This window comes from Xyrauchen texanus, chromosome 7 (genome assembly GCF_025860055.1).
Source record: "Xyrauchen texanus isolate HMW12.3.18 chromosome 7, RBS_HiC_50CHRs, whole genome shotgun sequence".
Classification (NCBI taxonomy): domain Eukaryota; kingdom Metazoa; phylum Chordata; class Actinopteri; order Cypriniformes; family Catostomidae; genus Xyrauchen; species Xyrauchen texanus.
Genome location: NC_068282.1, coordinates 8,630,756 through 8,647,139, shown reverse-complemented (window position 1 = coordinate 8,647,139; position 16,384 = coordinate 8,630,756). Strand labels below are relative to the sequence as shown.

The 16,384-nt window shown below is 36.2% G+C and overlaps 1 protein-coding gene across 1 annotated transcript in view; it reads left to right on the top strand.

Annotated features, from left to right (window-relative positions):
* The first annotated feature begins 5,216 nt into the window (after nt 1-5,216).
* Nucleotides 5,217-16,384, top strand: part of phc2b (polyhomeotic homolog 2b (Drosophila)) — a 54,597-nt gene continuing 43,429 nt past the window's right edge. Inside the window, exon 1 of the mRNA XM_052131113.1 lies at nt 5,217-5,328. The gene's annotated coding sequence lies outside the window, so the exon portion shown is untranslated. The remainder of the gene's footprint in view (nt 5,329-16,384) is intronic.

The window sequence follows — 16,384 nt, the reverse complement described above, 5'->3', positions numbered from 1 at the left end:
GGAGTAAGCCACAGTAAATCACAACCATAGACCGAATGTTTTATGTATGCACAAGTGATTTTCCATTTTCAGTCTAACCCTAATCAGCATTTATACTTGCTGATAATGTTAGTGGGTAGCAGAGACTAAAAACTAGATGTTTTTTTATTTAGGTTCTTTCTGTGATCATCTGTGATGATCTGGGGGTGCATCAGCAATGCTGGAATCGGGGGACATTCGTCTTTGTGAAGGACACATAAATCAAGCCACGTACAAGGATATCCTGGAAGAAATCTTGCTTCCTTCTGCTCTATGTTCCCCAACTCTGAGGATTGTTTTTTCCAACAGGACAATGCTCCCATGCCACACAGCAAGGTCAATCAATGTGTGGATGGAGGACCACCAAATCAAGACCCTATCTTGGCCAGCCCAATCTATCTATCTATCTATATATATATATATATATATATATATATATATATATATATATATATATATATATATATATATATTGTATAGACCTGTTGCCTAGGCAAACAAAAACGACAGTCGTTAGATTGAAGTGTTGAATTAAAGTCTTTAATGACATACGTTAATAATTTTAGCAGGAACCTGGTACAAGAAAATCGATTACATTTTAATTACTTACATTTTATTTAAAATAATTATATAATATTAAGTAATATAATAATATTTTTTTTATCATTATTATAGTTGTTGTAGTTTAATTAGTTCAATATCAATAACATACTGACAGCAGCAGACAATCTTTGAGAAGACCCCTAGTTTTATAATATAAATATGCTTAGGACCACTAGATGGCAGTCACAACAAAGTTAAAAATGTTCTTACCCTGACCTACTTGTGGTATCACAACAGACCACTGTACACATTCCACCACCACCCCTATTCAACATATGAAAAACTGATAAATATGTTAAATAATATACAGTGCAGACAAGCTCTTTGCTAAATATTCTGGGACTTCCTTTATTTCTGATGAATGTCTGATCACTTCGAGCACTGTAGCTTTGATCTCCATCAGTGGTTAACGTTTCCTCTTTCCTCTGAGGTCAAATGAGGTGATGACATACTGACTTACCATTAGGAGGATGTTATAGATCTGTGCTTTCAATAGTTCAACAGAATGCTCTTGTTTTTTTTTTTAATTTATTATATTTATTTATTTAACTTGCTAATCAAAAATTAATATCAATCAAAAATGTATATCAATTAAACCCTCATTCTAAATTGAAAGCTCATTATGCTCCCTAGACTCATCTAAAGAAGATACTCGGGGTATCACACAAACAATTGCAGGCATTAACAACAGGACATCAGCGGCACAGAGGGACTCCACATAAATATTTCATCTTCTCGCCCATGAATTATGCATACTCTATTACACACCCACATAATATGATGCTCATGTCAATTTGGAGGTCCATTGCTCTACAGGGTGACAGCAATAAAATCCACCGATGAGGTGACATGTGATATACCACCGGATGCCTCTGGTTCTCCACAGCGTGGCTTATGGGAATTACTGTTTTACTGGAAAACAAGTTAAGGCAGTGGGTAACTGTGTCTGGAAGCAGGGTATCAGGGGAGCTGTTGAGGACCAGATAATTAAATGCTAGTCAAACTAGATAAGTTATATTACAGATTAATTATTTAGAATGATCATTATGATGACTACAACGATTTCCGAATATCAGACAATTGATGCTTGATAGAGACATGGATTGTAGTCCAAAATGACAAATGAAAATAAATGATTCCAAATATAATTCTATGGATTGGACAATGCAGATATGTTGCTACCTAATACATATCAACTGTTATATTAAAAGAAAAAGCTTGCATACACAAAGTTGACTTATTTACAATCAATATTTATTTGATGGTGGAAATTCTTGAGCTCATCTGCTTTGCCCTAAATCAAAACCATTTTTAATAGGAACTAGATTTTAACTTTTTCAGAAAAAAAAATTACATTATAGATGGTTGCTAGGATGTTTTGGGTGTTTGCTAGGGTGTTCTAGGATGTTGCTTGCTAGTGCATTTCTAGCTAGGGTGTTCTGGGTGGTTGCTATTGTTTTGCTAGATGGTTGCCAGTGTGCTTTGGGTGGTTGTTAGGGCATTGCTAGATGCTTGCATGGGTGTTTTGGGTGGTTGCTAGCTAGGACATTGCTAGATAGGACATTGCTAGATGGTTGCATGGGTGTTCTGGGTGGTTGCTGGGCATTGCTAGATGGCTGCAAAGGATTTCTGGGTGGTTTGTAGGGCATTGTTAGATGGTTTCTAAGGAGTTTTGGGTGGTTTCTAAGCGTGTGCAAGGGCATTGATAGATGGTTGCTAGGGTATTTTGGGCGGTCAATGATAGATGGTTGCTAGGATGTTTTGGGTGGTTGCTAGGGTGTTCTAGGATGTTGCTAGGGCAATGCCAGATGGTTGGTAGTGTGTTTTGGGTGGTTACTTTGGCAATGATATACGGTTGCTAGGATGATTTGGGTTGTTGCTAGGGTTTTCTAGGATGTTGCTTTCTAGTGCATTTCTAGCTAGGATTGTTGCCATGGTGTTCTGGGTGGATGCTAGGGTGTTGCTAGATGGTTGCAAGGGTGTTTTGGGTGGTTGCTAGAGTGTGGCTAGATGGTTGTAAGTGTGTACTGGGTGGTTTCTTGGGCATTGCTAGATGGTTGCAAGGGTGTTCTGGGAGGTTGCTAAGGCATTACTAGATGGTTGCAAGGGTGTTCTGTGTGGTTTTTAGGGCATTGCTAGATAGTTGCTCGGGTAATCTGGGTGGTTGCAAGGGTGTTGATAGATGGTTGCTAGGGTGTTCTAGATTGTTTCTAGTTTGTTATTAAATGGTTGTTTGGGTGGTTGCTATGTGGTTGCAAGGGTGTTGATAGATGGTTGCTAAGTTGTTTTGGGTGGTTGCTTGGGCAATGTTAGATGGTTGTTTGGATGCTTTGGGTGGTTTCTAGGGTGTTGATAGATGGTTTCTAGGGTGTTCTGGTGGTTGTAAGAGCATTGAAAGATGGTTACTAGAAGGCTTTGGGTGGCTGCTAGGGTGTTCTAGAATGTTGCTAGTGCATTTCCAAATATGGTGTTCTGGGTGGTTACCAGAGTGTATTGGGTGGTTGCTAAGGCATTGCTAGATGGTTGTTAGGGTGTTCTGGGTGGTTGCTAGAGTTTTGCTTGATGGTTGCCAGAGTTTTATGAGTGGTTGCTAGGGTGTTGATAGATGGTTGCTAGAGTGTACTGGGTGGTTGCAAGGGCTTTGATAGATGGTTGCTAGGTTTTTTTTGGCAGTTGCTAGAAGGTTGTTAGGCTGTTCTGTGTGGATACCAGGGAAAATGATAGATGGTTTATAGGATGTTTTGTGTGGTTGCTAGGGTGTTGAAAGATGGTTGCTAGGGTTGTTTCTAGATTGTTTCTAGGTCATTGTTAAATGGTTTTTAGAGTGTTCTGGGTGGTTATTAACTGGCCCAAGCCACCTTGAAAATGGAGCCCACTTGCAACAAACTGTCACGTTCTCGGTGAGTCCGCTCATGTTTCCAGGATTGATTCAGGTGTCGCTGGCTCGCGTAATCAACACTGACGTTGGAACCCTGATTATCACGGGAATGCTGATCATTCCAACTTGCTGCGAGCAAGTTCCCTGCCTATATCTGCCTCACTCTGTTTTGTGTTCATGGCTCAATTGTTCTTTGAGTCCTGTTACTTATCACTCTCTCCCCCTGCCCTAGTCAGTCCTGTATCTTGTTCTTTGTATTTTGTATATTCTTTTGTCCCATCATTTCTGACAAAAACTTGTTAAGTTAGGAAACCCCTTAATTATAATTTTAAGTGTATTGTCAATAGGGGTTTCCTTAATTTAAGGGGTTTATTGCAAATGTTGCTTGTCTATAGATATGGTTCTGGTCTCTCCTTAATTAAAAGAGCAACTTTCTCTGGGTACATAATGTATGAAAGCCCTATTTCATATTAATAAAAGAAACTGATACATACAAACATGAACAAGCTAGATTTATGTCAGTGTCTTCCACCTCTCCTCATGACATAAAGGGCAATCACCCTCTGAACCAAACAACACACTTAGAATTAGCCTTTTAAACAAACAGCTTAACACCAGGAACCTCTGGACTTTGTTTTACTGTGAACCTCGTGTCCAGTTATTTGAATATATTTGCATATATTGGAACCCTTTAATTGTCTACACAGAGCCCATCCTACACTTTTTCCCAGCTGTCCAAAAGATATTAACCATTCTATATCACAAATAATTGAGATTATTGTGAAATGAATTGCAAAGCAGATATTCCAAAAATGAAAATTTCTTAGTCAGGATTAGACAGTACAATGTCATGCAGATGGTGTAATACAGGGTAATTTGATTTATTGACATACATCTTCCTCAAATAGTTATATAGTTATATATATTAATAAATAAATAAGTGAATATATATATATATATATATATATATATATATATATATATATATATATATATATATATATATATATATATATATATATATATATGCCATTTCCATAGTTTGAGATCATGGATGATGTGCTGGGACATCGTCCCATGTTAGTGGAGAACCACTCAGGACACCATGGCAGTTACAGTTGGTGAGTTGTCAATGCTAATTATATATATATCTAATTTTCCAATTGTAAAATAGACAATTAATTAAAATAATTAATTTGTATATATTAATAACCTAAATAACATGGTTATTATAATATTATAAGCATTTAATTTTCATAAAATTATACCATTTTAATGTGTCTTTTCCATGATTATAGGATTGCATATTCATTGTTTAATGTATTTTATATTTATAAGTCAAGAACTACATTAGGTATACGTTTGACAAAAGGCTTTGCTTTCACAGGACAAAAATTACTTATTTTGCCATTTTTATTAAGCAAACATTTAATTATTGATGGCAATGGTTACACCCTTTTTTATTGCTTATGTTAATTCATCAGTAAACTTTTACAGGATGCATTTCAATCAAGGTACTATTAGATCCCACAGAGAAATAAAAGGCCTTTGTGTTGCCATGGTGCTGGTAGACTGACAGAACAAGAAGCAGAGGAGGGATTTAAGAATAAGGGGGAGGGGCAAGACCACACACATCATGCTGTGATTGGCTGAAGCCATGTCACATGTGACGTTTGGAACGCTAATGCCTAGATTCCCCCCACTTTCTCTCTCTCTGGTCTGCGGTAAAGATCACGACACACACACACAACCCAGAAATGGTGTAGAATAGCAAGGAAAGAAGGAAGAAATCCAATCCTAGTAAAGGAAAGGCAAAGCCAAAGCTTAAGGTAGGCCTAATTTATGTGCATGTTGTGAAATACCTTCTTTAATGTGGTTTTAAATGTAGGTAGGGAAAGTGAATGTGTTTGTTTTCTTACTGCATGCCACCAGACCCGTTTTAAATAAGCCAGCCCAGATTTGACAGTTTGAGGAACGAGGAACGAAAACCCCGACCTGCTGTTGACAAACCTGTGTATGCAAATGCCTTTGTATTTACATAGGAATCCAATTCAAAGCACAAAACCTGGTGTTCTTTAGCATGTCTATGTGTATAGATAAGAGTTTGGTGTAAGTGAATTCTACAACACAAAACAACTCTTGAGATTTACTCCAAATCTGTAGGACGATAGCAATATTATCAGGCATTATAATGGATAAAGAATTTAGTGGTTACAAGGCAGCCCTTGAAATGGAGTGATGTCTGAATGATATTCCTTTGAAGGTCAGGTTCCTTGAAGCCAAGTGTACATGTGTGCATCTGTATGTGTGTGAAACGCCCATGAGGGTAGAGTCTGGGGTCAGGGCCGGGTCATTGTGCCCTTGGCATTCTGTGTGACCCACATTAGACCAGATTATACAGAATGGACACCATGTGAATGAGTGCGCCAGACCACAGTGCAATTGGATGATTGCGTGCATGTGTGTCCGTGCATACGTGTGTTTAAAATGTGCTTGACTTTAGTAGTTCCAAGTTGGTGATTCAAGCCAAATAACAACACAGCGGGACAAAAATGAGAAGCAGGAATTGCTCTAAACCAGATCTCATCACAAAAATGTCTGCATCTTATTAAATCCAGAATGTTCTGATCTGCAGACTCCAAAACATTGAAGTTTCATTCAAACTCATGGAATTATGATGCAGCCGCTTGCTTTGAGTTTGGTCCTGCGTGCATAGAAAACTATAGGATGTGATAAGGTAATTCAATTTTCACATTAAATTGATCATTTACACACTGTAGTAAATCATGGCGAAGATTATGGCAAAGCTTTTGCTGTATCTACAGGGTTTTTCCTGGCTCAAAATGAGGAGGAGGTGGTATCATACTTATAAAAAAAAAGTGACGTTAAGAACACGTAAACATTGGATTTGCATGAATACACTCCTAATGACCTGGCAACTGAATAATAGTGTTAATTTTGTCATCTGTTTTTTTTAATTGAGTCTTAGTCCTGTGTCAAATGTCCTTTTTAGTTTTTATCATATTTAGTCAACCTTATCCTATTTTTTTTTTTGGTCAAGTTTTAGTTGACAAAGTCTGGGCATTTTAATGTAGTTTTAGTCAATGAAAACAGTTGAGATTTTAGTAATATTTTAGTAACATTTAGTCATATTGACATTTTACCACACTAAACATTTTTAGCTATAAGAGTATTATTGATAGGCATTTTTCAATCTAGTCTATCCAAAACCAATATATATATATATATATATATATATATATATATATATATATATATATATATATATATATATATATATATAAACACATTTTATTGTTGTTGTCATTTTAGTTTTATTTTTCACATAAGATGATCTTATGATGATGACATTGCAAGCTGCAGACAGTGGGGGTGAGAGACGAGCATCTCCATGTTAGAGTGCGCATCAGCCGGCGGAATGATAAATCTCTCCCGGTCTCGACTCCCGCTCTGATTGGGTCTCCTCCGCGACTGGTTGAAGCAGCTCTTGTTTATTTACATGGCACGCTCCCATGTTATGTGAACTTTAATTAAGTATGAAATAAAGATATATATTGCCAAGCTGTGATCTGTGTTTCTATCAGACACTGGAGCTGCAGCGCTCCCCTCATCTCTCGTGTCATCATTATAGTTTTATATGATCTCAAGTTACGTTAATTGACATCAAGCGACTATTCGACAATGGAATTTTTATTATTATTATTGCTGCGATTTGCAGTTACGACTGCAATGACAATCCACCAAGTGTAACGCTTGTTAGTGTTTTCCATGAAGACACCCACCAGAGTTTTTTAGACAGCTGGAGGCGGCACGAAATTTGACGGAGGCAGCCACCTAGTAATTCTCTATGCAGGAAAAACCCTGATCTATAGTCCTTACTTGTATATAGACATCACTTGTCTATATATGATGTCATATAGATAGGTAGATATATCTGTATAGTATATATATATATATAGCCTTGTTTTCACAATACATTTTTAATGGTTTATTGGTTTAGTTATATGGTTTATTTCACTCTTTGTTTAGATTATTGTAGTTTAAAGCATGTAATAATTTGTATTTTTATAATGGATTTTCATAGTTTCATATTGAAAGTCAGGGTCTGGAACAAGGCTTAAAAAGTATTTAAATTTGAAAAGTGAAATAAAATAAATAAATTTTAAAATAAATGATGAAGGCCTGGTTAATTTTATATTGCAGTGGTGTGCAGTGCATAAACCAGGAACCCCTTTAATACATTTATTTCTAACTTAGTACATCTCCCTGGGTGCCGACATGTTTGTGTGAAGTCACACACCTACATCTCAGCAAAATCGGAATTGAAGATTTAGGCATGAGTTTCCAAGTTCCGACTTCAAGTGGTGTTAGATTGCCCTTTTTCTAGTAGGAAGTTAGAAAATCCAACTTCCTGAATGGAGTGGACTGCTTGTCTGTAGCTGGGGACATGTACTGTTTGCCGTTAGACTTGGGTAGAGATGCAAATGCAGATGGAGGAAGGGAAACTTTCCAAGTTCAATGTGTAACCCATTCCTTGGTTTCCAAAACAATATATATATATATATATATATATATATATATATATATATATATATATATATATTTATAGACATACATTATTGTTTTGATCACTTCATTATTTTAATTGCTTTTCATTTCAGTTTGGAGTGCAATTTTAATTTAGAAATGTATTTGATTTAAGTTTTTCGTTTTTTAAATAAATAAATTACATTTTCAATGTAAAATCACTACAACAAAAATATTCACCGCTCACGCTGATGTAATTGGATATTGTGAGAAATATATGTGTGTGTGTGTGTGTGTGTGTAAAATGTATATTAAATTAATATCATAAACATGCGACTAGTCAACTAATGGCTTAAACTAGTCGACTAGGAAAATCTCTGAAGGGGCTGACTGCACGCCACTGGTATATTGTGTATATATCACCACCTGCCAAAAAAAGATTTCCTGAGGGCATATATCACCCTGTGATTTCCTCTGTTGCATGATGGGACAGATTGTAGTTTTCTTCAAGTTGAAGAAAAGTTCAAAGTGATTGGTTATTCGAAAGTGATCCCATCAAGATTGGTGAGACTTTATGTAAAAGTTTAAGATTCGATCATTGAAAAAACCCATTCTGATCGACCACGATACTGGGGGGTCTCTCTCAATAGCCGCTTTTCCACTATCGGGGTAGTGCAAGCCAGGGCTATCAACTGGCCAGCCGGGGCCAAGAGCCTCGAACCTCGAGCTGCGTGAACAAATTCGATCTGCGTCCTCACCATCAGGCCAATAGCCCCACAGCTTTGCCCTAAAACCACCCTTAATACGCCACCCTGGTGCCAACATTACACACCCCGTTCATTTCACAAGTAAGAAGATATCTCAAGCTGAGGTATCATGTTATCTAGAATATTGCAATTATTTTGTAAAAATTAGCAAGCTAGTAAATAAGTTAGCATTGACAACTCACCGACTGTAGCTACCATAGTGTCCTGAATGATTTCTCTACTACATCCAGCCCAGCACATCATCCATGATCTCAAACCATGAAAAGATCTTTCTGTGGGCACCACTTTGTCCATTGGGTGTTTTAACGGAGTTGTATTGTGCCCACATTTAAAAAAAAATTCCCAAACATGTACCATTGTGTGCTTTATACACAACCTGGCAAGTTTGCCGAAACTCCGCCTTTGACATTGACCCCACCTCAATCCCTAGTTGGCCTTGTTTGGCCCAAGGTTAATTCGGCAGGCCAGAGACCATTGACCCTGAGAAATCCCTGAGGTGGCACATTGAAGCCCCGGAAGTGACAGTGGGAACAAAACTGGCCCTGGCATGCACTAGCACACCCTAATTTGCCGCGCAAAACTCACCACCACGATGCTGGGGTGCTATGGGTGGTCGCAAGGCATTGCTATGCGGTTGCTAGGGTGTTCTGGGTGGTTGCTAGGGCATTGCTAAGTAGTTCATATTGTGTTCTTGTTTTTTGCTATGTGCTTTACTGTAATGCTTACAAAATTAGTCCAAGTCAAAAGTGCTCATCCCCAAATCTCTATGATATTCTGGTCCCTAGATATGGCTTGAGAAGTCTATGGGATTTTTTCACAAGTTTTATCATCTGCCATGCAAAACCTTTAAGTCATATTGCTAAGAAAAGTAATAAAACATCTTTCCTCAACAAGCCGCATGATTTGAGTAATGTGTCAAGGTTTAATACTTAGTGTTAGAGGTTTGTTTAAATACTTAACTCTAGGTATGAGCAATAATAATTTCCAAGTTTCACTAAATACAGTCTGTGAAAGAATCTATCTGCTTATCCATCCATCCTTTAATCCAGCAGCTCTTTCTCAGGCTGCCTTAAAGGGCTTTTATTAAATAAACCAACTCCCTCCTTTGTGCAATGACCCAGAATTCTTGGGAGTGGGACTGAAGGTTAATTGCACTGGGAGCCTAATGTGAAGATTAATAATAAGGACTTCAAGTGTCTCAGTTTTAACTCAAAACAGATCCATCAATGTGTAAATGTAAGTTTATGTGCCTAAAAGTGTTGGTCGGTACAGTTCAAACTGTCCCCATAGATGAAATCTCCCATAATGCAGTCTAATTAAAGAAGTATAGGGTTCAGCAATGAGGATGGCCCAGGGCAAGTGTGAGAGATTTTTGGGCCAGTTGATGGAACTGTCACTTGCCCTATTGGGCGAGGGCTGTTTGATCATGTACTTGTGCAATACTTGTTGCCTCGCAAACATACAAAATATTGGTTTGCAACCTGAAAGCATTTGGTTTTATATTAATGAATTGAACATTGTTATGTGTTCAATATGTATATTTTTATGGGTTATTACATTCTAAAAAATCTGAAATTTTTTAATTTGCGCTTACTTTTTCAGAAGAAAGATAAACATAAATAATAAGAAAAAACACCATTTTAAATGTATTGGATCAATATTTACAGAGTAATCCATTATTATGTATAAGGGGATCAATATGACAATTTTCGCTTATGATTTTGGAGCAAAAATACAGGTAAAAATAATATTAGAATCGTCACAGAATCGTTATTTTTACACAGAAATTGTTAGGTGCATTACTTAAATCAATTGACTTCAGCACTCCTTGTTGAGTTATATGCTATTGATTTGAGTTAATAAAAAAATCCCAAAGTTGGATTGCCTATAAATCCAGAAGTATGAATATATTTTTAGATTCTGGTTCTGAACAAACTTTCCTTTTTGTATCTTCATTTTTCAGGCCCTATATGGTTAAATCCTAGAGATATGTGGCTCTTAATGAGGCTTCATTTGAAATTTGTTTAATTTGACCCATTTTCATTGATTGAAAACCAGATGTGGATCACATGGTATGAAGCTAGTTTTATGTCCAACAAAACAAAGGTCTGAAGTACAAATCATTTTGAAACTAGAAATGTACCATTATTTATTCACATAAAAACAATGTTAAAATAAAACATTTTGGGAGTCTGAAAATATACAACTGCACTGTAATGACAACCATATTGTAAATTCATAAACACAGTTTGGAGGGAAAACAATGGCATACAGTAACTTATGAATTGACCCATTCTAACTGCTGATCCAAGACTAAAGCTGCATTCACACTGCCAGCAAATTTTTTTTGCTGCATGTCGCCAGTGGCTGGCGGTTAGGTTGATAGTGGTGTGTATGGAGAGTCTAAACAGCTCTGTTTCTTTACAATTAATATTATTATTAAAATATTAGGATCACTTGAGCTCTACCATCTTCTCTTGTATTGCTCCCGAAAATCGCTCTTCATTTGCATAAAGTTAAACATTTCTCAACTTTGTCTCATTACTGGACACGCCCACATCTGGTCGCCAACAGTCGCCAATACACGTGTTGCCGGAAGTCGCCACCTCTCATTGAAAATGAATGAGATGAGGTCAGCTTATTTCTACATATTGTGTAAAAACCTAATTATTGTATATTGTTGTAACTTTTGTTGTAAAGATTTTGTTTTAGGAAAAATAGAAATGTATTTCTTTTTTTACACAAAGTATTACAATATGTTGTCAAGAAATTTCCCTTGTAGGGATAAATGTTTATTTTTTTAACAAATTACAGTATCTCACAAAAGTGAGTACACCCCTCACATTTTTGTAAATATTTTATTATATCTTTTCATGTGACAACACTGAAGAAATGACACTTTGCTACAATGTAAATTAGTGAGTGTACAGCTTGTATAACAGTGTAAATTTGCTGTCCCCTCAAAACAACTCAACACACAGCCATTAATGTCTAAACCGCTGGCAACAAAAGTGAGTACACCCATACAAATCTGAACTACTGTTTAAATTAATTGTTAAGCCCTGTATATGCTCCCAGATTCACTGACATGACTAGATGTCGACATGATGTTCTTAACGGACTGTCTCAGTGACAGGTGTCTTCCTGTCCTGGTGTTTACGTTCTCTACTCTCGTCACAGAGGTGTTCTGCTTTGTAGCATTCTGACACTCTGACAGGAGACTTTATACTCAAAGAGCACACACTGTATTTTTCAAACACTTTCCACAAATCACTGGTTTTATATCGCAGACAGGGACATGTGCTTTGAAAGCAAGCAGTGCCGTATTTTCAGCAGAACTGTTTTTGTATTTTTGGCAGGACAATTTTATTTTTTAAGTGGGACTTTTTAACAAAACTGCCTCGAATACTGAAATGTCTTTGGATTAAACTACAAGTGCAACTTCACAGTATAATTTTATCTATATGTTTAAGGTAAATGAGGTAAATTATATAGTATGTTGGCCATTATGGCTTGCAATATAGACTGTAGCTAAAAATCTCTATAGTTAAAACCATAGTTAAACTGTTATTTGTATAGTAAAAGCATAATAAACACTAAATTATGATTTTTATTACCAATGTTTATGTTTTCAAGTATTATCACTATGGTTTCACTATGAATATCATGGTTAAAATATGGTTACTCTAGTAAAACCATGGTAAATTTATTGCGAGGAAATTATTTCAGAAAAATAAATTCCCATCTTGTCCTCTAAAGTGCTCCTTAATATCTCCATGTTAATATTCTTTTTTGTTTTTTATCTGAAGTGGCTTTAAAAAGTTGTTTGATTTAAAAAAAATAATAATTCAATCAGAGAACCCATCATTTCAAACAAACATCCAATGTAGCCAAGTCTATAAAAAAATGTTTAATGTAACAACAAACCCGATTATATTATATTATCTATATTATACTATTGATATAAGATCAATTACATTTTTCTAAATGATATAATAAAGTTATAATAAAGCTTTTTTTCCACATCATTTTTCACTAAAACAAAAACAATGATTTTAATCATTTACATTTTTATGAACAATACAGTTGAACAATTCATATACTGAGTAATGTTACCATTTTTGAGTGATGATGCAAACCAATAATGGATTTTTGAATCGATTTATTGAAACGGACAGTTGGAACAGATGCATGGAAATGAATTGAACTAACCAACTCCAAAAAAAAATTTCTTTCTGAAGTTTAAATCAGAGAAACTCAAAACATTTCGTTAGGAAACTTAAAGGCCTTAAAAGTACATTAAAATGATCACGATATACACAATAATGCTAAATTATAGTTCATTCAATAATTGCCAGTAAATGCAATTTTGAAAATGAAATAGATGACCCAGCCCATACATAGCCATACAAATGAATGAATGAATTTACACATAACAAGCAATTCCATTGTATTTTTTTTTTTTACAAAAATCATAATACGGTTTGGGGTTCCAGAGGTACTCATTGTATCATTCATATCCTCCTTCCCATTAATAAGTATGAGGGCCCCCTCAGTAACTCATCTTAGTGGACATCATCAGTGTTCTATATTCACAGCCTTCTCAAGGAGAGTTAATCCATCTCGGCTGCATTGATGCTGCTGCACTGCTCAGGAATACAGAGTCACTTGGGAATGTCTGTCTGGGGCCAGAGCGGCTCTACTGACACAGAATGGTGTGCCCAGGGTACACCAATTAACTGAGTCTCAGAGGAGGAGGAAAAAGAGAGAGATAGAATAAAGGTGAATGGGGTTACTCTGGGATTTTCTACTGTCAGGCTGCCATTAGTCTAGTAGAACCAACCAGCAAGTGTTATATAGCTTCAATTGGTTGTTTGGGCCCTTTAGATACAAATGCATATAGATTGATAGGATTGGGCACCATTTTTCTTATTACTGCGGCTTTCAACAGAAGAATTTCTTCTTTTGGAAGACTGTGTGAAAATATGACTTTAGATACAACTTGTGTTGTTTTTCAGGGATTTATGATATCTGTGTTCATATTGGTACAATATTAGTAACATATTGTTTTCTGATTACCAACGTAAGTGCCTCCCCCCTAGTTATTGGTAGCAGATACAGTCATGGCTAATTTTTTCTTTTCAATTATATTAGAGTACATGCTTTTTCTCTGCCTGCATGTTTCAAAGGAATTAGTAATCCACTTTTTCTATAGTACATTATAAAATTGTGATGCCGGTTTTCACTTGAAGAATGGGAAATTATAGATTGGAGAGTTTAGTGTGAACATTTTTGAAGCAATGTCAGCACTAGTTTTTGGCTCAACTCACATTTTGGGGCAGGACAGTTTGTCAGCTTGTGTTTTTGCAGGATGCACAATATGTCTGAATGCAAGTGTTTTTTTCCCCACATTGGTCTTATAAAACCAAAGATAAATGATGGTTAATTTTTCCAGTTCAAGAAATTTCAGTTTTCCAGTCTACAAGTTTATCCACCTTTTCTACTATACATTAAAATGTTTAAATGTTTGACTTTACTAGAAGCATGTAAACTTTTAGACTGGACTTTTAATGTGAATTTGTATATTTTATTTATTTATTTATTTTAAATAATTTATTTAAACATAAAAAATGTAAGTTATTGTATGTATTTATTTAGTATTTAGTTATTGCAATGCCATAACAATTTTGGGCAGTATCATTTTTTTTTACAGTTATAATATCGACCATCATATTACAATAGTTATTCTGTTATTTGTTTTTGTTATAATTTTATCTGACTATTCCTAGTGGTAACTAAATGCAGGTAATTAAAAGCACTCGTGGGACAAAATTGCAAATGGACCTCAGAATTGATGAGATACTGTCTCAATGGGTTAACCTCCATCATATGATCACCAGTGCACTGTCACCTAAATAACAACATCAACAACAAAAGCCTTTATACAGAGCTCAGGATATGTAACTTTGACAGACAGGGGTTTAATAGGACTTTTACAGCAGTCAATGAAATGCTTTAATTGAGTCAAAATTTAGTGATGTGAGAGACACCATGAAATCAACATTCCTCCACCTCTCAATGCTCTCTTCTCAGTGCCCCCTCTGTCGCTCCCATTGGCAGCCCACCCCCGCCTCATTTCCCTGCCCCCCACACATTTCATGCTGAGTGAATGAATGAGTAACTAATATGGATCAGACCCAGACCAGACAGACGCACCCCCATCTCATCCCATCCCTGCCAGGTTTATTGCCTCATTCACCTCCTGTCCATGTCTTTTCCTTTCTCATCCTTCTCTTCTCTTTATTCTACTCTCGTCCCATCATCTCTGATTAATCTCTCTGTCTTTTATGGCCACATCTATATCCCTGTTTCTCTTTTCATCCTCTTGGTCAATTCACTCTATCCTCTAGTTATCCCATCCTGTCTTCTTAATGGATGGACCACATTCAGCAATGGAAGAAACAAGGGAGGGAAAGTGAAAAAACATCAGTGTAGAGTAGAAATGGATTGAGCAGTGAAGATTTCATCCATGCAAGGACGGGAAGTCCTTTTTGCTACTTTATTCCGAAATTTTGCCTTAAACACCTTTCCCGTCAATTCCATCTCTTCATGCTATTTTTACCTTCCCTTCCTTGTTTCATCCTCATCGCTTCTCTAACCTTCTCTGTTCATTCTGTTCCACCTTAATTTACTTGGCCCCATCAAAAGCTAATCTATATGCTAATAAGCAGCAGATTGCAATCAATGATGTTCATGCCCGCCTGTTCGCAATCAATATATGAGCGAATACAGATGGAGTATGTTTCAAAATAACACAGTCACGGTCAGATATTACACATATAAGTGCCTCAATTTACTTTTATGACAATGGCATCCTCCTCTCCTCTCCTCCTCTCCTCCTCCGAGGTCAGGAGTGTCTCTTATATATGTATTTTCAATTTAGTCAGGCCTTTTAGAAATGACCCAAATAATGTGTTGTTGTGGGTTGATGCCCTGATTTAAAGAAATAGTCCAAAGAAGTCTGAACTTCTTACTTCCGTGAAATACAAAAGGAGATGATAGACAGAATAACACTATGCCTCAGTCACCATTCACTTTCATTTTATGCACAAAAGATTCAGTGAAAGTGAATGGTGACAGGGGCTTACTGCCTGACATCTCCTTTTGTGTTTCATGGAAGAAAGTCAAAGGGGTTTGGAAAAACAGGGTGAGTAAATGATGACAGAATTTTTGTTAAATTTTATTTTGGATGAGCTATCCCTTTAAGCATTTCCCAAAATGCTATTCTTACTTTTTGTAAATTGTACTTCTTTTTTATCTGAATTACATACTATTTGCATGTGGTCTGTGTTTCATAAGCGTGAGGTTTGATTGTGATTTCTACTGCAGTTGGGGGTATTTACCCTTTGCTAAGTGATGCTCTAATTACTGATTATTAAGGGGGGGCCTCATCAGCACACAACACTTAATCAAGCAAGACTGTGAACTGCAGTGGATTCCCATTTTACCACATCTGTCCTTGGTGTTGCCTTTTAATAAAATAAATTATTCGATTTTTTAATTTTCTAGA